Here is a 17,314-nt window from a genome sequence, read left to right on the forward strand (position 1 = left end):
CTAAGTAGGAAGTCTTAGCAGAAAAATGAAAACAAAAAAGCCAGTGGAAATTTTAGGATTGTAAAACAGAATAACTTAAATTAACTTGGTGGGCAAGTTCAAAAACAAAATGGAGCAAATAGGAAGGCATCCGTGAACTTGAAAGTGGAGCAATGGGATTTGACCAACCTGAGCATTAGTGAAAGATGAACAGTATCTCAGAGAGCAGGGGAGTGATGCTGTATTAAGGAAGTTACATTTGTGACATCAGAATTTCAGAGAGATATTAGAAAGCATGGGAGGCCACAAATCATTTGAGAAGCATGACTTCTAAAAGGCATGAAGTTAGCAAAGGGTACAAACCTACAGTTATAAGAAGCTGAGGAAGTTGTACATATTTACATTTATAATAATTAAAAGGGTAGTTAGTTGTAAATCTATCAAATCATGAAAAACTTACATTTAGACATTTATAAAGAAATATATCTATGTACTGTGTTTATGAATTAGAAGTCTTTTCTAGATGTATCTCCCCAAATGACTTCTACACTTGATGTAATTCTAGCATGATCTAACAAGATTTTTATGACAATGTGGAGAAGTAGCAAAAATCTAGAACAGAAAAAACAATTTTGAAAGAGAATAGGTAAGAGAAATGAGTTCATGTAATTTAACTGCTGGATAGCCACTGTGGAGAAAGAGTGATATTGGCAGATCGAATAAATACATTTAGCAGTACAGAAAGTCAAGAGATAACAAAAACAGAACTAGGACTTATGGCTTTTGGCAAAGGTCAAAGGGAATTCAATGTAAGGTAGTCTAATAAATAAATTGTGCTGCAGGGTTTGAATATTCATTGAGAAATCAAGAATTTGTAGACCTAATTTAACTTTCAAATAAAAATGAAGTAGAAATATATTCCAACTTTAAAAGTGCATGTAAGATCTTTTCATTTTTTAAGTTTTAGATCTTTTGAGGTATCTTATACTGCTGCCCAAATGGTTGTAATTAAAAATTTTTAACAGTATGTAAGTATTCGGAATATTCAAAACTCATTCTCATGTCTGTATCAACTCTTGTCATTATGGCTTTCCTTTGAGATACAAGGATATGTCTCAGTGCTGTTTTAACTTACATTTGTTTAGTGATTAGTGGTGATGTTGAAGATTTCTCATATCATTTGTTGGTCATTTGTACACCTTCTCTTGGCACTATCTATTCAAGTCTTTTACTATTTTAGTAGGGCTATTTGTTACTGAGTCCTGGACATTACTCTCTGTAGGCTTTAACGGACGCTGTAACAATACGCGACACACAATTACTGACAGTAACGCTAAGTATTTTATGTAGAAAATTACTCACAAGATACCAAACCCAGAGGAGCAGTTTTCAGTTAGCTGCCGGACCGGAAGCCGATCTCCAGGAAAAGAGAGCGAGACTTCCTGTGCGCTGTCTTTTATGCCTTCCCCCGTAACGCCCCTAGCCATGCCCAAAAGTGGGCCTGGCTAGTGACGTAGTTCCGCCTACATACGTATACGTCTTTACGTCCAGCCGTATACGTCTTTAGTCCTGCCTAAAGTGGGTGTGGTTAGCGGTGTGGTAAACCGCCCTTTTATTACCTCATCTGTATGCGCCTCTAATAAGTCACATGTTTAATGGCGGCATCAGACTTCCTCCTACAATTCCCCTTTTAGTCTAAAAAAGGACAACTAACTTGTGTCCATGAACAAAATGTATCAAACTTCTATCTAAACCTAAACTTATCTGAAAGAAACACCCAAATATGAACACCTCCTTCCAATCCCAACTCTAAAATAATTGAAAACTAACACTAACAGGTGTACTATCTTATAATATCAATAGTAGGGAGAGGGGGCGTGGAATTCTCAAAACTACTTCCTGCTGAGATGGGACGATGATAATCTCATGGGGACCTGTGAAAAGAAAATGTTAGTATAACAAAATCTCAGTAGATCAGACAGTCTCAGTATGGCAGGAGATGCTTGATTGAAGTTCCTGACTAGGGTTCTAGTGTTGATTGAAGCTCTTATCTTGAAGCTCTGGTCAGATTGTAGAAGATGTGCTGTTTCAGTTTCTTGGTCCGGAGATGTGTACAGTGATGTAGTTTCAAGCCAGTTTCAGGATAGTGCTTGTCAGGTGGAGTCAACGATGTGGGGCAATTCAGATGCCTCCAGTCGAATCAGGTGAAGTCAAGGAAGTGGATCCTCATTCTCTTTCGGAAGCAGTTGAAGATTGCTGTCAGGAAATCCCTTGTTCTCTGGAAAACTCAAACATTACTGTTAACAAAGAAATATTTTAACTTTCATATGTATGCATACAGAAGAGGTGACAATAGGGAAGATGGAAAACCTGGAGGAAATTAGACTATTCAGAAAAAGAAATCCACAGATAACAGTCCCTCATTTTATTTCTTCTGTCTTATATCAATGGCTCTTTGATATAATACAGAAATTCGGAATTGTATTTAAATAATATGCTTGGGTTTAGAGTAGGAGAGCCAATCCAACTCCAAAGCCAGCTTCAGTTAAATGAATGGGAACTGAGGTATGTGAAGAAATAAAGATAAAAGGATACTATGAAAAAACAATATAGAGAGATTTAGACTTTGATACCACACAGTGAGATACTGTTTGTTGATGGTCCTCAGGGTAGCTATTCATTCTTCTACAGGAATCCATAAGTCCAGTATTCTTTGCTGAGTTTACCTGTGAATACAAAAAACAAAACACTTCTCTTTCCTTTTAGGAGGTCACTTTACCCATGGTGGACTATGAATTTGTAGATGGGCTGTTATCTTCCTCCTCCTGAGATGTTTTCTGTTCTGATCGAATTTTAATTAATTTTGATGGAACCCAAATCTTTTCTTCTCCTGTGGAAACAAAAGCATAACCCCTTCCCCAATGTAACACATATCCTGGTTTCCAGACTGAGGTCATAACATCCTTAAAATACACCGGTTGGTTCAGTTCAGAAGTCTTCTCTGTAGTCCAGTGTCTTTCTGCTGCAGTTTGTCCTTTTTCATCAGCATTAAGAAAATTCAACGTTAGTAAAGCATTGTGTAACCTGTGTCTAGGTGTCTTTGTTTTCCCTGGCTGTTTATGAAGCATCTCTTTTAAGGTTCGGTTAGACCTTTCAATTATTGCTTGTCCTGTGGGATTGTAAGGTATACCAGTTACATGTTTTATATTATAATATTTGAATAATTGTTCCAATTTACTGGAGATATATGCTGGACCATTGTCAGTTTTTATTGTTTTAGGTATACCCATAACAGCCATTACCTCTAAGAGGTGTGTAATAACAGAGTCAGCTTTTTCAGAGCTGAGGGCAGTAGCCCATTGGAAGCCTGAGTACGTGTCTATAGTATGGTGTACATATTTCAAACTGCCAAATTCTGGGAAGTGAAATACATCCATTTGCAGAAGTTCATTTCTGTGAACACCTTTAGGATTACAACCTGCTGGTAATGGAGTTTGATTGTACAATGAGCAACTGGGACAATTTCTTACTATTTCTTTGGCTTGTTGCCAGGTGATAGAAAAATCCTTCTTTAAACCTTTGCTGTTAACATGGTGTTTCTTATGAAATTCTGAAGCTTCCAACACGTTACCTACTAATAAACGATCAATTTCAACATTGCCTTGTGCCAGAGGAGCTGGCAGACCTGTATGGGATCTGATGTGTGTTATATATATAGGATGAGTCCTGTTTCTGATGATTTCCTGCAATTGTAAAAACAATGAGGTTAATTCTGTATTATCAGGAACAAATTCTGCAGTCTCAATGTGCAAGACAACTCTTTCTGCATACTGAGAATCTGTGACTATATTGAGAGGCTCTATAAAGTCTTTAAGTACCATGAGAATGGCATATAACTCTGCCTTTTGTACGGAGTTGTAAGGGCTTTGAACTACTTTACTTATATTTCCTGATTTATACCCTGCTTTACCTGATTTGTTTGCATCCGTGTAGAAGGTAAGAACTCCAGAAATAGGTGTTTGCCTCACGATACGTGGAAGAATCCAAATTGTTTTCTTTATGAATTTGATTCTCTCTGTTTTGGGATAGTTATTACTAATACTTCCCAAAAAGTCACTGCAAGCTATTTGCCAATACTCATTATCCTTCCATAAGGAGGAAATTTCCTCATTCATTAAAGGTACAATAATTTCAGCTGGGTCTTTCCCAGTCAGTTGATGAAGCCTTAATTTACCTTTTAATATCAAACCTGAGACCTTTTCTATATAGGTTTTCAATTTTTTATTCTGTTTATGTGGCAGAAATACCCATTCTAGAATGATGTTGTCCCTCTGCATTAATATTCCTGAGGGGTATTCTCTAGATGGTAAAATAACCAGAATACAGTCCAGATTTGGATCCACACGGTCCACATGTGCTTCTAATATTCTCTTTTCTACCCATTCTAATTCTTTTTCAGCCTCAGCTGATAGTACTCATGGGCTGTTTAGGTCTTTATCTCCTTTTAAAGCCATTTTCAGGTGTTTTAAATCATGCCCTTCTACACCAATAATCGTCTGCAATTGAGAGATTTCTCCTAATAGTTTTTGAAGATCATTAAGAGTCCGGTAATGATCTCTTCTGATCTGTACTTTCTGTGGTCTAATTTTCTGAGCATCTATTTTATAACCTAAATAGTTAATAGAATCTCCTCTTTGTATTTTTTCTGGGGCAATTTGTAATCCCCAGCGAGGCAAAATTTCCTTTACTGCCTCAAACATCTTTTCCAAAGTATCCTTATTTGAATCAGACAATAATATGTCATCCATATAATGATATATTAACGAATGTGGAAATTTTTTACGAATTATTTCTAGAGGTTTATTCACAAAATATTGACACAAAGTTGGACTGTTTAACATACCTTGAGGTAGAACCTTCCACTGGAATCTCTGTACCGGACGGGAATTATTATAGGTAGGTACTGTGAAGGCGAACTTTTCTCTGTCGTTTTCTTGTAGCTGTATGGTGAAGAAACAATCTTTTAAGTCTATAACTATAATTGGCCAATCCTTAGGAATTAGAGAAGGTAACGGCATCCCAGGTTGTAGAGACCCCATAGGCTGAATTACCTTGTTGATGGCTCTAAGATCCGTAACCATTCTCCACTTACCAGACTTCTTCTTGACAACAAAAACAGGCGAATTCCATGCACTAGTTGATTCCTCAATATGTCCAGCATCTAGCTGTTCCTGAACTAACTTCTCCAAAGCCTCTAACTTCTCAGATGTCATAGGCCATTGACCCACCCAGACGGGTTCATCTGTCAGCCATTTTAATGGTAGAGCTTTCGGTTGCTCTGTAGGTTTGGCACTAGCATCTTGCTTCTGTACAGCCTGTACATTTGGCATCTGTTTTCTGTACTGTCTTACTATATTCTTACTACCACTAAGAGCTTGTCTATAATTCCTAGCTGATACAGGAGGAATTTTAATCTGCGTATTCCATTGCTGGAGTAGATCACGACCCCAGAGGTTTATAGCAATATCTGCAACATATGGCTTTAACCTTCCTCTCTGTCCTTCTGGCCCAATAAAGTCAATCCATCTAACGCTCTGTTTAACTTCAGATAGGGTTCCAATCCCTAAGAATTGAACATTAACCTCTTTTAAAGCCCAGTTGTGTGGCCAGGACTGCTGATTAAGGATAGTGACGTCACTTCCGGTGTCCAGTAATCCGTAAATCACCCTATTATTTACCTTAACCGGAAGTTTGGGTCTATGATATTGTATAGAAGTTTGCCAAAATATATGTTTTGTATCTCCTCCTGATGTAATTGATTCATCCTCTGGAGCTAATGTATTATCCAGTGCCGTATTATTTACAATGGGCAGTGGATCTTCTAATTGTCCTGGGAGAGGCTGTCCTCCACTGTCACTGGGAATGACCGGATAATCTTCCTTTTCGGGGCTCCATTGAGCCCCAGAACCCCGTTTACCTGCTGTAAAGATCTACCTTGTCTGTCTATTGTGGAAAAGCATTCATCAGTCCAATGGCGCCCCTTCCCACACCTCCTGCATACACCAGGAGGCTTAAGCCTTCTGTTTGATGCATTCCTGGTAAAAGCATTATTTCTAGGAATGTGTTGTCTACAGTTCCTACTAAGATGTCCTATTCTACCATAGTTAAAGCATTTTGCATCTTTACACCTATTTAAATTCTTTGAGATTGCCTTCCCTACCCATGCCTCTATATCATCACAGGTAGGGTATTTGGCATCCTGGTGCCTCCTCAAACCTGTAGAAATAGCTTCACCTACCCAAGCTCCTGTATCCTGACTTTTACATTCCAGGTTCGCTGTATGTAGGACCCATTCCTCCAATGGCGCTGATCTTATTTTTAATGGCCAAATTACCTGCCTGCATTGAGGATTCGCGTTCTCATACGCCAAAGATTCTATAAGACGACGCCTGGATTCTGGGTTCGCTACCTGTACTTCTACTGCTCTGGATAATCTCTCTAAAAATTCAGTGAACCTTTCCCTTGGGCCCTGTAATACCTTGGTGTAGGGTTGCATTATCTCTCCTGTTTCACAAACCTTATCCAAGGCATTTAAAGCAGCTGTACGGCACAAAGACAACATGTGCTCATCATATGCAGATTGAACCTGCGTGTCAGCATAAGGACCCTCCCCAAGAATCTTGTCTTGGGGTACTTCATGACCCTTCTGCAATTCCTGAATCTCAATTGCTTTTGCTTCTTGCCTCCACAAAGCTCTCCATTGAATTTGGCAAGAATTTTCGAGCACCGCAGAGGCTAATTGGGCCCAGTCTTTTGGGGTTACTTTATTAACAGTAGCCCATGAGGTTAGGAGCTCTCTGACAAAGGGAGAATGAAGACCATACATGACAATGGCCTCCTTAATATTTTTTAGATCCTTCATCTGTATAGGCTCCCAGTGATAAGCAATGGGACCATTTGATTGTTTTTTCGTTGCTGGTTTTTCTGTTACAGATACCGGAAAAACCATAGGGGAACGCATAGCAACCTTAGGGAAATCATTCCGGCATTTGAGAAGCTTTGGGAAACTCCTGTCCTGACCTGTTGCCTGTATTTCTGATTCTGAAGTATCAGATTGAGCGTCTTCTAAATCCTGCAGTCTATTCATCATTGTTTCTCTGAGCTCCTGAAGTTCTTGGGACAAATAATTTTCTAAGGACGTCATGGAATCTTTCATTTTTTTACATTCATCATTTACATGTGATTCCAAATTTCTAATATTCTCATCCTTAGCAAGTACCTCAATAGCATGTAAACTGCCTTCTACAAATGATATTCTATCAGTTAGTTTATCATTGTTCTCAGACATGGAACAATTCTTTTCTGCTAGCATTTCAATTTTATGTTCCAGTCTTTGTAATTTGCTAGTGAAATCATCAAACATGGAACCGTGTTTTTCGTTAAATGTTTCCACATTATGTTCCAATTTTTCAATTCTATCTGTGGAACACATTTTTCCTGATAGTAATTCAATTTTGTGTTCCGTCTCTTTAAACCTGTTCGTCAGACCTACATTATCATTTTTAATATCCTGAATATTATCTACCAACCCTTTCTTACTCTCCTGCAATGAATTTTGCACTTCCTGAATCCTTTGTATTAAGATTTCAAAACTATCCTGCGATGACTGTATGACCTGTATAAGTTTATTCCTATTTTTGAGCCATTTCATTAACAAAATTATATTGATTATGAAGCTAATAATCACCATCGTGGGTAGGAAGTACCTTTCAGGTAGGTCCTCAACCCTTTCTAAAATCCCATCCATACAAAAACCAAGAAAATTCTTAACATCCTGCATCATAGTGTTAGCTGTTGACATTGTATAAAGCAGTTACGTTTGTTACCAATGGAGTAATTCAGACCGAAATCAACAGGCTGCCAGCGAAAGAGCACGTGGCCGGAGTCAGCAGGCCGCCAGTAAAACAGCACGTGGCCGCAAGAGAAATCTTGGAATACCGCCTAACCTTACCGGCAGGTAGTAGGTGCTGGTTCCTGACGGCAGGAATCGTGCTTTGCCGAGCGAAGTGGTGAGGAACTTAGCGAAAGGAGAGTCGAGAGAAGCTGCTTTTCTGGGTGCCTGGGTCCGGATTCCAATCCCACCGCTGCCACCAAACTGTAGGCTTTAACGGACGCTGTAACAATACGCGACACACAATTACTGACAGTAACGCTAAGTATTTTATGTAGAAAATTACTCACAAGATACCAAACCCAGAAGAGCAATTTTCTGCCGGACCGGAAGCCGATCTCCAGGAAAAGAGAGCGAGACTTCCTGTGCGCTGTCTTTTATGCCTTCCCCCGTAACGCTCCTAGCCATGCCCAAAAGTGGGTCTGGCTAGTGACGTAGTTCCGCCTATGTACGTATACGTCTTTACGTCCAGCCGTATACGTCTTTAGTCCTGCCTAAAGTGGGTGTGGTTAGCGGTGTGGTAAACCGCCCTTTTATTACCTCATCTGTATGCGCCTCTAATAAGTCACATGTTTAATGGCGGCATCAGACTTCCTCCTACACTCTCTGTATCAGTTGTTTATACAATTGCTATGATAAAATATCCAAGTGAAAACAATATAAGGAAGGTCAAGTTTGTATTGACTCACTGTTTGAGGTTATGTTTCATTATGATGGGGAAGTCACAGTTGCAGAATCAAGAGGCAGCAGATCACACTGCATTGCTAGTCAGGAAGCTAGTCAGGCTGAGGTATGCTTGTGCTCAGATCTCTTTCTCCTTTTTTATGCTTCCAGAATCTTAACCCACAGAATGGTGGTACCCGTAATGGACAGTGTTCCCATCTGTATTGACTTAATATAATTCCCCACAGATATACCCACATGATTCTAGAGCTCATCAAGTTGACAGTTGAGATTAATACTTACAGTTCTTTAATTAAGAAATGATTTGCAAATATTTTGGAGGAACTGTTGTAGCAGGCTTTCTTGGACTGCCAGCCACCAAATCATGACACAGAGACTTATTATTAGTTATGAATGCTTGGCCTTGGTTTAGGTTTGTCTCTCTAGCTCTTATAACTTATATTAATTTGTTTCTCATCTGTTTGTTTCAGAACATTTTACCTTTCTTTCATTCTGTATGTTTTACTTTCCTGCTTTCTCTGTGTCTGGCTGCCTGGTGGCAGCTTGGTTGGCTGGCCCCAGGTATCTCCATCTCCCTGCCTCCAACTCCACCTGTTCTCTCTTGAGTCTAGATTTCTCCTCCTACTTATTCTCTCCGCCCACCAGCCCCATATATCCTCATATCTATCCTTGCCTAGCTATTGACTATTCAACTTTTTACTACCTAGATCAGTTGCCTTAGGCAGGCAAGGTTACATAAATGTAACACATCTTTACGTAGCTACACAATTATTCTGCAACATAAATAAACAAATGTAACACATCTTTATTTAGTTAAACAAAAATTCTATTCCACAACAAATTGCCTCTTCATCTTACTCATATAATCCATTAGTGTAAGAAATTAGTCTATATCTAAAGAAATTTAAGTCAGGATGCTGAAAACAATGTCTGTATTTCCATGTTATCACATTACCATTCAAAATAACCAATATATTTAAGCAACCAAAATATGCTTGATTATTTCAAGATGGCATATATGCAAAATAAAATATTTATCCTTAAAAGAATATATTCTGCCACTTTCAATGTCATAGACAAATTTATTGAAATAGATACAAAGTTATAGTTAGACAGATGGAATCAATCTTGATATTCTGTTGCTAATCATGGCAGCTACAGTTAATTTATGTTTCAAAATAACTAAATAAAAGATTTTGAATATTCCTAACACAAAGAAATGATAAACTTGTGAGGTGTGAATATGTTGCTTACTTTTATTTGATCATTGTATTTTTTTACATGTCTAATACACCATGTTGTTTTCCATGAATATATGCAATCACTAATGTTAATAATAAAATAAAATAACATGCAAAACTATTAAGCTTGCATGAGAAAATAAAGGAGTATCTTTAGGACGTAGGTCTTGCTGACTGTAGAGTTTATTTGTATGATACTAATATATTATACATATTAGTATAGTGTAGGAGAATTAAACCTAGCTCTAATCAGTTAACATGTGCATTTGGACAGGAAATCCAGCTTTGCACACAAAGCTCTATCTGCTATTTGCTTTAGTTTCCATTGCTAATATCAGCTATCTTCCTCCCTTCTTCATTATGTTTGCCCCTTCTTCCCAAAGCATCTTCCTCTTTCCTCTTGAATTAATTTTCTTGTTTTTCTTTCTTTCTCTTCTTAATTATATTGGAAAATGTTTTGTATGAAGAAATGTATTATTGGATGTGTTAACATGTAACATATTACATTAATGTATAATACATTATTGGATTATTAATATGTAAATATGGTATTGGGTATATTCATATGTAATATATTACATTGATATGCAATAAATTATTGGGTGTATTAATATGTATAATGGGAAGCTCCACGACTTTTGAAAGGCATTTTTATTGCCAATGACTCAAAAGCTCAAGTGACAAAAAGTAAGAAATAGGAAATATAATTTGCTGCATGTCTATAATTCAGTCTTATAAAAAGTTCTGTCTTGAAAACAGGGAAGAGGTAGAAATCTCAATGTGATAATCATTCAGCAAAGTCTCCCAAACTCCCTTTATTTACTCCTGAGTATTTGGCCTTGACTCCTACCACTTTTGATAGAAAGCTCTAGAATTGATAGAAGGGCTTACTAAGGTGAGATATCTGTCTTCAGTGGTTGTGAGAGGGATATCTTGCTAATTAGATAGGACAGGTGTCAAATAAAAACACCTCATACAGGAGTTGTTGCTGCTGTCCCTGAAGGGTCAAAAACACACAGCCTAAGACTAACAATGTCCCTATGAAGAAATTGATGACTAGAAAGCTAGTTGGAGATGTCTATGCTCTTCCACACTTTCTGAGTCCTGCTGTTCTTTCAGGACATGCTCTTCTATTGGAGAAATATTTATTTCAAATGTAGAACATTGAGAGTGGCTTCCCCATTGCATGTGCTGAATTTTTTGTTGTTTTAACTTGTGTTGGGTTGGACCTAATTTCAGTGCATGCATTTGACACATTGAGACACAGAACTGATTTGTAATAAAGTATTTCCTGTCCTCACTCCCATGTTATGGTCTCTTGACCTCTTACTGTAATCCAGAACAATTGCATTGAGGACTTCTTGCATGTTCTCTCCACGGATTACTACTGTTAAGCCAAGATTAGCTGTGTACTACCTTGAAATTTCCTCTTGCAGATCCCTACTTCTTTTTTTTGTACTATAAAACAATTTATTTTCACCATTGAAATTTAACAGTGATTCTAATAGCACAAAAGTATCTTTTCTTAACTTTGTAATATTGGGAGTTTCAACTGGAAATAAAAAATATACAACTCATTTCAGTCAGTTCAGGGTGTTAAACACCAGACTCAAGGAAGCTGGGCTTCCATTTCTCTAGATGATATGTAGACAATGCAAACTGAAATGTCAGGCTTAAGATAATAACACAACAAAAATAACCAAAACCCAAACCCAAATCAAAAAACCTTAGGGAATATTAATCATTTTCAAAGGGTTAGTCCAGTAATGTATACATAAACCTTTCTCTTAAATTGTATAATAATAATAATATGGTGTCACATTTTATAGTACAAGATCCCTACTTCTTGCTTCATTCTGTCTCTCATTTTTAGACTCTGTCTTTCCTGTTAGTTTGTTAATTTGAGTTTACATTCTGGTCATTTTCTTATCCGTCATCCTAGAAAGAATTTGTGAGGAAGAGCGATTTCTATTTCACAGTGCATTGCAAGAAACAAATTCTAACTTTGCATGCCAGCCACATCGGAGCTCCACTGTGATTGAGGAATGCTTAGGTGAAGGGCGTGGCTCCAGGAGGTAAGAAAATGGGGCTGTGGAAAAAGGCCCGTGCATCATTACCAGAAGCTGTTACAAGGAAGTTCCAATGGGATGACTTAAACAACAGAACTTTATATTCTAGGGGCTGGGAAGACGCCCCAGTTAGGTAAGAATGTTTGCTGGCTGAGCATAAGGGCCTTCATGTGAATCTCAGCCTTCACATAAAGGAGCCAAGTATGTCTACAAGTCACTGTAGCTCCATCCTTGGGAAATGGAGACAGGCAGATCTCAGAAGTGAGCTGGTCAGTCAGCATAGCTGCAACAGAAAGTCTCCAGTTCAGTAAGAGATTTGATGTCATCATCTGATCTCTGTATTTGCATGTGCATGTATTCACACCAAACGCTCATGTGCATACATCACACACACACACACACACACACAAACACACACACACACACCTTTAAAGTGGATCGCCAACCTAAATGCAAGAAGTGAAATAAAACAGCAAAAATTATGGTTACAATTTTGCATCATCAGGGTTAAGATGCTTTTTTTTCCTGATGCTGCAGTGGCCTGCAGATGTCTGCTCTGTCCTCTGTTGTCACATGGTCACCTTCAGTGTGTCCTGTTGGATTTACTTATCCAACTGGATTAGGATATTCCAACACCTTCATTTAGTTGTTAATTAGAGCTTTAAGCAAGATTTCCAAAGAAGGTCACATTTTAGGAAATTGTGGGCTAGTACTTCAACATGTGAATTTGACATGGCACAAAGTGGATTTTAACAAAACCCAATTTGTGTTACATATGTAAAACATGTTACTTGCTCCTACACGATGAAGACATATATATGTATATATATATATATATATATACTTTTAGTATCATCTCTGAATTGTGAGTTTGCAAGCATTAGCAAAGATTGGTGGTGGGGAGAAAGAATGATGGGGCTGTATATACAGATTTGCTTACCTCTCTGAGAATTGCAATTGTGTCTAGAGCCTACAATTATGCAGAATAATAGCATTGTCAAAATGTGTCTCCAGATGATTTTGAAATACAACTGTGAAGATTGATTTGGCACCATGTAATCCCACAGTTTAAATACTGGCTCCCCAGCAGGAAAATACATGTCCCTGAGGGAGGGGAAGGGGTAAAGGACAGATTTCCATGTTGGAAAGGTTCTTTCCTGTAGAGAATTCTAAGAACTCAGAAGAGAGTGGGGGTGGCATTCGGCAAGATGGAATATTCCTCCTTCAAAACAGTGCCATTCCTGGAGGTTGTCCTGAGTGTGGGCTCCATTTAGCATCAGGGAAGCTTTCTGTGTGTTGAACAGTGAGCCCAGTCCTCAATTTAAAATCTCCCAGTCTTCAACTGTCTCTTTTCGAACCATCACTCCAACCCAAAATAATAACACAAACTTAATGCTTTTCCTGAACCATAGACACACTTATAAGCCTTAAAAATGAAGCTTAGTGGTGGACAGCCTAGTAGTCATGGATATGTTCATTATCTAATGTCAGTCTATGCCTAATGAGTCTTGAAAAGTAAAAAGTAGTTGAGGATGTGTTCTGAAGAAGAGTCTGGGCACTTATCATCAGAAATGTTCAAATCTTTTTGTGCCACATTTGGATTACTCAACCTTGAAATAAGCAATAGTTTTAAAGACATTTGCATTCTACATACTAGGAAGAGGTATATATATATATATATATATATATATATATATATATGTGTGTGTGTGTGTGTCTGTGCTTGCATGCACACATGTATTTTTATTGTGTGTTAGGCAGAAAATGCTGAAATTTAAACTTTATCCCAAATTTCTTTTTTTTAATTTTATTTTCCAGTTTAAATTTAGATAAGAAACAAGGTTGCTTCACAAGTCAGTTCCAGGTCCCTCTTCCATTCCCTCCCTTCCTCCCGAGCCCCCCCCCGTTATCCCCTCATTTCCCCAGGGAGGGTGAGGCCCTCCATGGGGGTGTGCATAGTCTGTCATTTCATATAGGGCAGGGCCTAGACCCTTCCCCAAGAGTTCAGGGTGAGAGTGCACCTCACATTGTTCTATGGGAGTCCAAAGTCCGTGTGTATACTTGGGATGGGTATTAATCTGCTGCCCAAGGCTCAATAGATTCCCTAGGCCTCCTCACTGACACCCAGATTCAGGGGGTATTGATCAGTCCCATGCTGGCTTCCCAGGCTGATGCCTGGGATTCAAGAGTTAACCTTTGTCTGGTCAGCTGCTTCTGGGGGTTAAACCAGCCCAGTCTTAATCCCTTTGATCATCAGTCCTCCCTCTCTGTTACTGGCTTTCTTGAGTTCGGCTCAGTACTTAACCAAGGGAGTCTGCCTCTTCTTTGATCAGCCACTAAATAAAGTTTCTGTTTCCCTGACTCTCTGGCCATAGGATTGTAGGCTGGCACTCCCCAGATCTATGTCTAAAATCCATATATGAGAGAGTACATGCCTTGTTTCTCTATTTGTGACTGGGTTACCTCACTAAGGATGGTTTCTTTTAGTGTCATCCATTTGCCTGCGAATCTCATGATTCCATTATTTTTTTCTGCTGAATAGTACTCCATTGTGTAGAGGGACATCTAGGTTGCTTCCAAGTTCTGGCAATTACAAATAAAGCTGCTATGAACATAGTGGAACAGACATCTTTGTTGTATGAATGGGCATCTTTTGGATATATGCCTAAGAGTGGAGTTGCTGGGTCTTGTGGTAGGTTTATTCCCATTTTTCTGAGGAATCTCCATACTGATTTCCAAAGTGGCTGAACCAGTTGGCACTCCTACCAGCAATGGAGGAGTATCCCCCTTTCACCACATCCTCTCCAGCATAAATTGTCATTGGTGTTTTTGATTTTAGCCATTCTGACAGGAGTGAGATGGTATCTGAGAGTTGTTTTGATTTGCATTTCCCGGATGGCTAAGGATGTTGAGCACTTTCTCAAGTGCCTCTCAGCCATTTTAGACTCCTCTATTGAAAACTCTCTATTTAGTTCTGCAGCCCACTTTTTAATAGTATCCCAAATTTCTTACATAAAAGTTCCTCATAGTGTGTTCTGGTCATTGATGGATTAAATATCTGGGAATGGTGAGCAGGGGTCCACCAACTTGTCAAGACATCACTATTTAGGAGAAGACTGCTGGGCATGAGATGAAACTCAATATAACAGTTTGCTGGAGGCATCAGATGTGTCACCTTACATGAAGCTGCAGACTACTAATTTCCTAAAATGACAGGCAAATTCACATATAGTAGTGAAAATAATATTGGTTGACAATTTATATTTACAGATTTTTTTGTTTTTTTTTACAAGACAGGGTTTCTCTGTATTATTTTGGAGCCTATTGGTCCAGCCCGGCCTCGAACTCACAGAGATCCACCTGCCTCTGCCTCCCGGGTGCTGGGATTAAAGGCGTACACCACCATTGCCCGGCTTATTTACAGATATCTTAATGAACCGGTATTGTTTCATATAGAAGACTCATTCAGATAAATCATTCTCTAAGTGACTGTGCATCTGAACCTGTAGATTCTGACCTCTGCCTCTAGGTTTATGATCTAGAAAGTCTGAACAAATTCTGGGATTCACAACTTTACAAATTCCCATGGATACTTATGATGAAGGTTGGAAACTCAGCTTGAGGAGATGCTGCTTTAAGGAAAAACTTAAGTGAGGACCACCTTTCAGCTACATTTTGTTGCTAAATGGCTTACTGATACTCATCTCTAAAATTCCTCTTCCCAGTAGTTACAGATTATTAAAGTGGAATAGACATATAAATATATAGAACTGTGCGTTGAGGATTCAAGAAGCATTAGTGTTTGAAAGGGAATTGAGTGTTCTTTCCCCTGTGTGTAAATCAGCAGTTGGTCATAGCATGAAATGTTTTTGTCTCCCATAAGAACAATTCCTTTGGTATTTACAGCTATTGTGTAGCCTATTCATTTTCTGGTAGAACAGGTGATGAGCAGTTCTCAAACCAGTTCAAATAAACCAGTTTTATACATGGTTCTTCACTTTTACAATGTTGGTGATTTCCTAGAAACAATGAAATCTCCAAGCCCAAGTTGTCTGTAGCTACTTACAAAGTTAGGTCAAGTCAACGCAAAGTAAGAAATTCTTTGTGTTCTCAGTTAGAAGCAATTAACTTTTAATGTACTCATATCACAATGGAGAGCTTACTGGCTGTTACCACTTTTCTTTGCTTTCAAGGCTAAGAAAAAGAGTAATATTTATTTAGGTTTAAGTACCAAATATAACACTGATGTTGACTGTTAGTGGATAGTCAGCTGCAAAGACTGTGGGGAGAAAGTTCCTACTGTTATTATATTACAATATATGTAAAGTTTGTTAAGGGTTTATGTTTTCTAGTTCACCTTAGATCCCTAGTTGGCTTTTTGTAATTGTCCAGTAATTTACATTTAAACTTCGTTAGTCTACTCACTTGATTATGATTGCCTATGATATCTCATTTTGGGGGAGACTTATTATTTTTATTTTAGAAACAATCTTATTTTACATATCAATCCCCCATTCCCTCTCCCTCCCATCCACATTCCCCCCACTGATCACCAAGGATAGTGAGGCCTTCTGCAAGGGAACATCAAGTCTGTCACATTATTTGGGGGAAGGCCTAGGCCTCTTCTAATGTATCCGGCCTGCAATAGTATCCCTCCATAGGGAATGGGCTCCCAAAGGCCATTTGTACACTAGGGATAAGCACTGGCTCCACTGTTAGAGGTTTCATTGACTGCCCAGGCCTCTTAGCTGGCACCCACATTCAGGGAGCTTGATTTGGTCCAATGCTGGTTCCCCAGCTTTATGACTGGGGTCCATGTGCTCTCACTAGGTCAGGTCAACTGTTTCTGTTGGTTTCTTGGCTTCTTTGCTCATCCCTCCTCCCTCTCTACAACTGGATTCCTTGAGTATGGCTCAGTGTTTAGCTGTAGGTGTCTGCTTCTGCTTCAATCACACACTGGATGAAGACTCTAGGATGGCTATTAAGGTAGTCATAAATCTCATTATAGGGGAAGGGCATCAAAGGCAGCCTATCCACTATTGCCTAGATTCTTAGTTGGGGTCATCCATGTGGGTAACTGAACATTTCCCCAATGCCAGACCTCTCTCTAAACCTATACTGGCTCCCTCTATCAAGGGATCTCCTTTGTTGCTCTCTTCTACTCCTCCCCTGTCTGTCTTACTGATTCCTCTTGTTCTCCTCTACCCTCCTTTTCTCCCCTTCTCTTTTTCCTGCCTCCCTCCTCTCTCCCCATCTGCTCCCAATTTGCTCAGGGGTTCTTGTCCCGTTCCCCTTCTTCAGGGGACCATGTGTTTTTTTATTTATTTATCTTTGGTTATTTTCTTTTCACACAAAATTTTATTCATTCACATCTAGTCTCTTTCTGTCAT

This window comes from Mesocricetus auratus, unplaced genomic scaffold (assembly GCF_017639785.1).
Source record: "Mesocricetus auratus isolate SY011 unplaced genomic scaffold, BCM_Maur_2.0 Super-Scaffold_100020, whole genome shotgun sequence".
Lineage (NCBI taxonomy): Eukaryota > Metazoa > Chordata > Mammalia > Rodentia > Cricetidae > Mesocricetus > Mesocricetus auratus.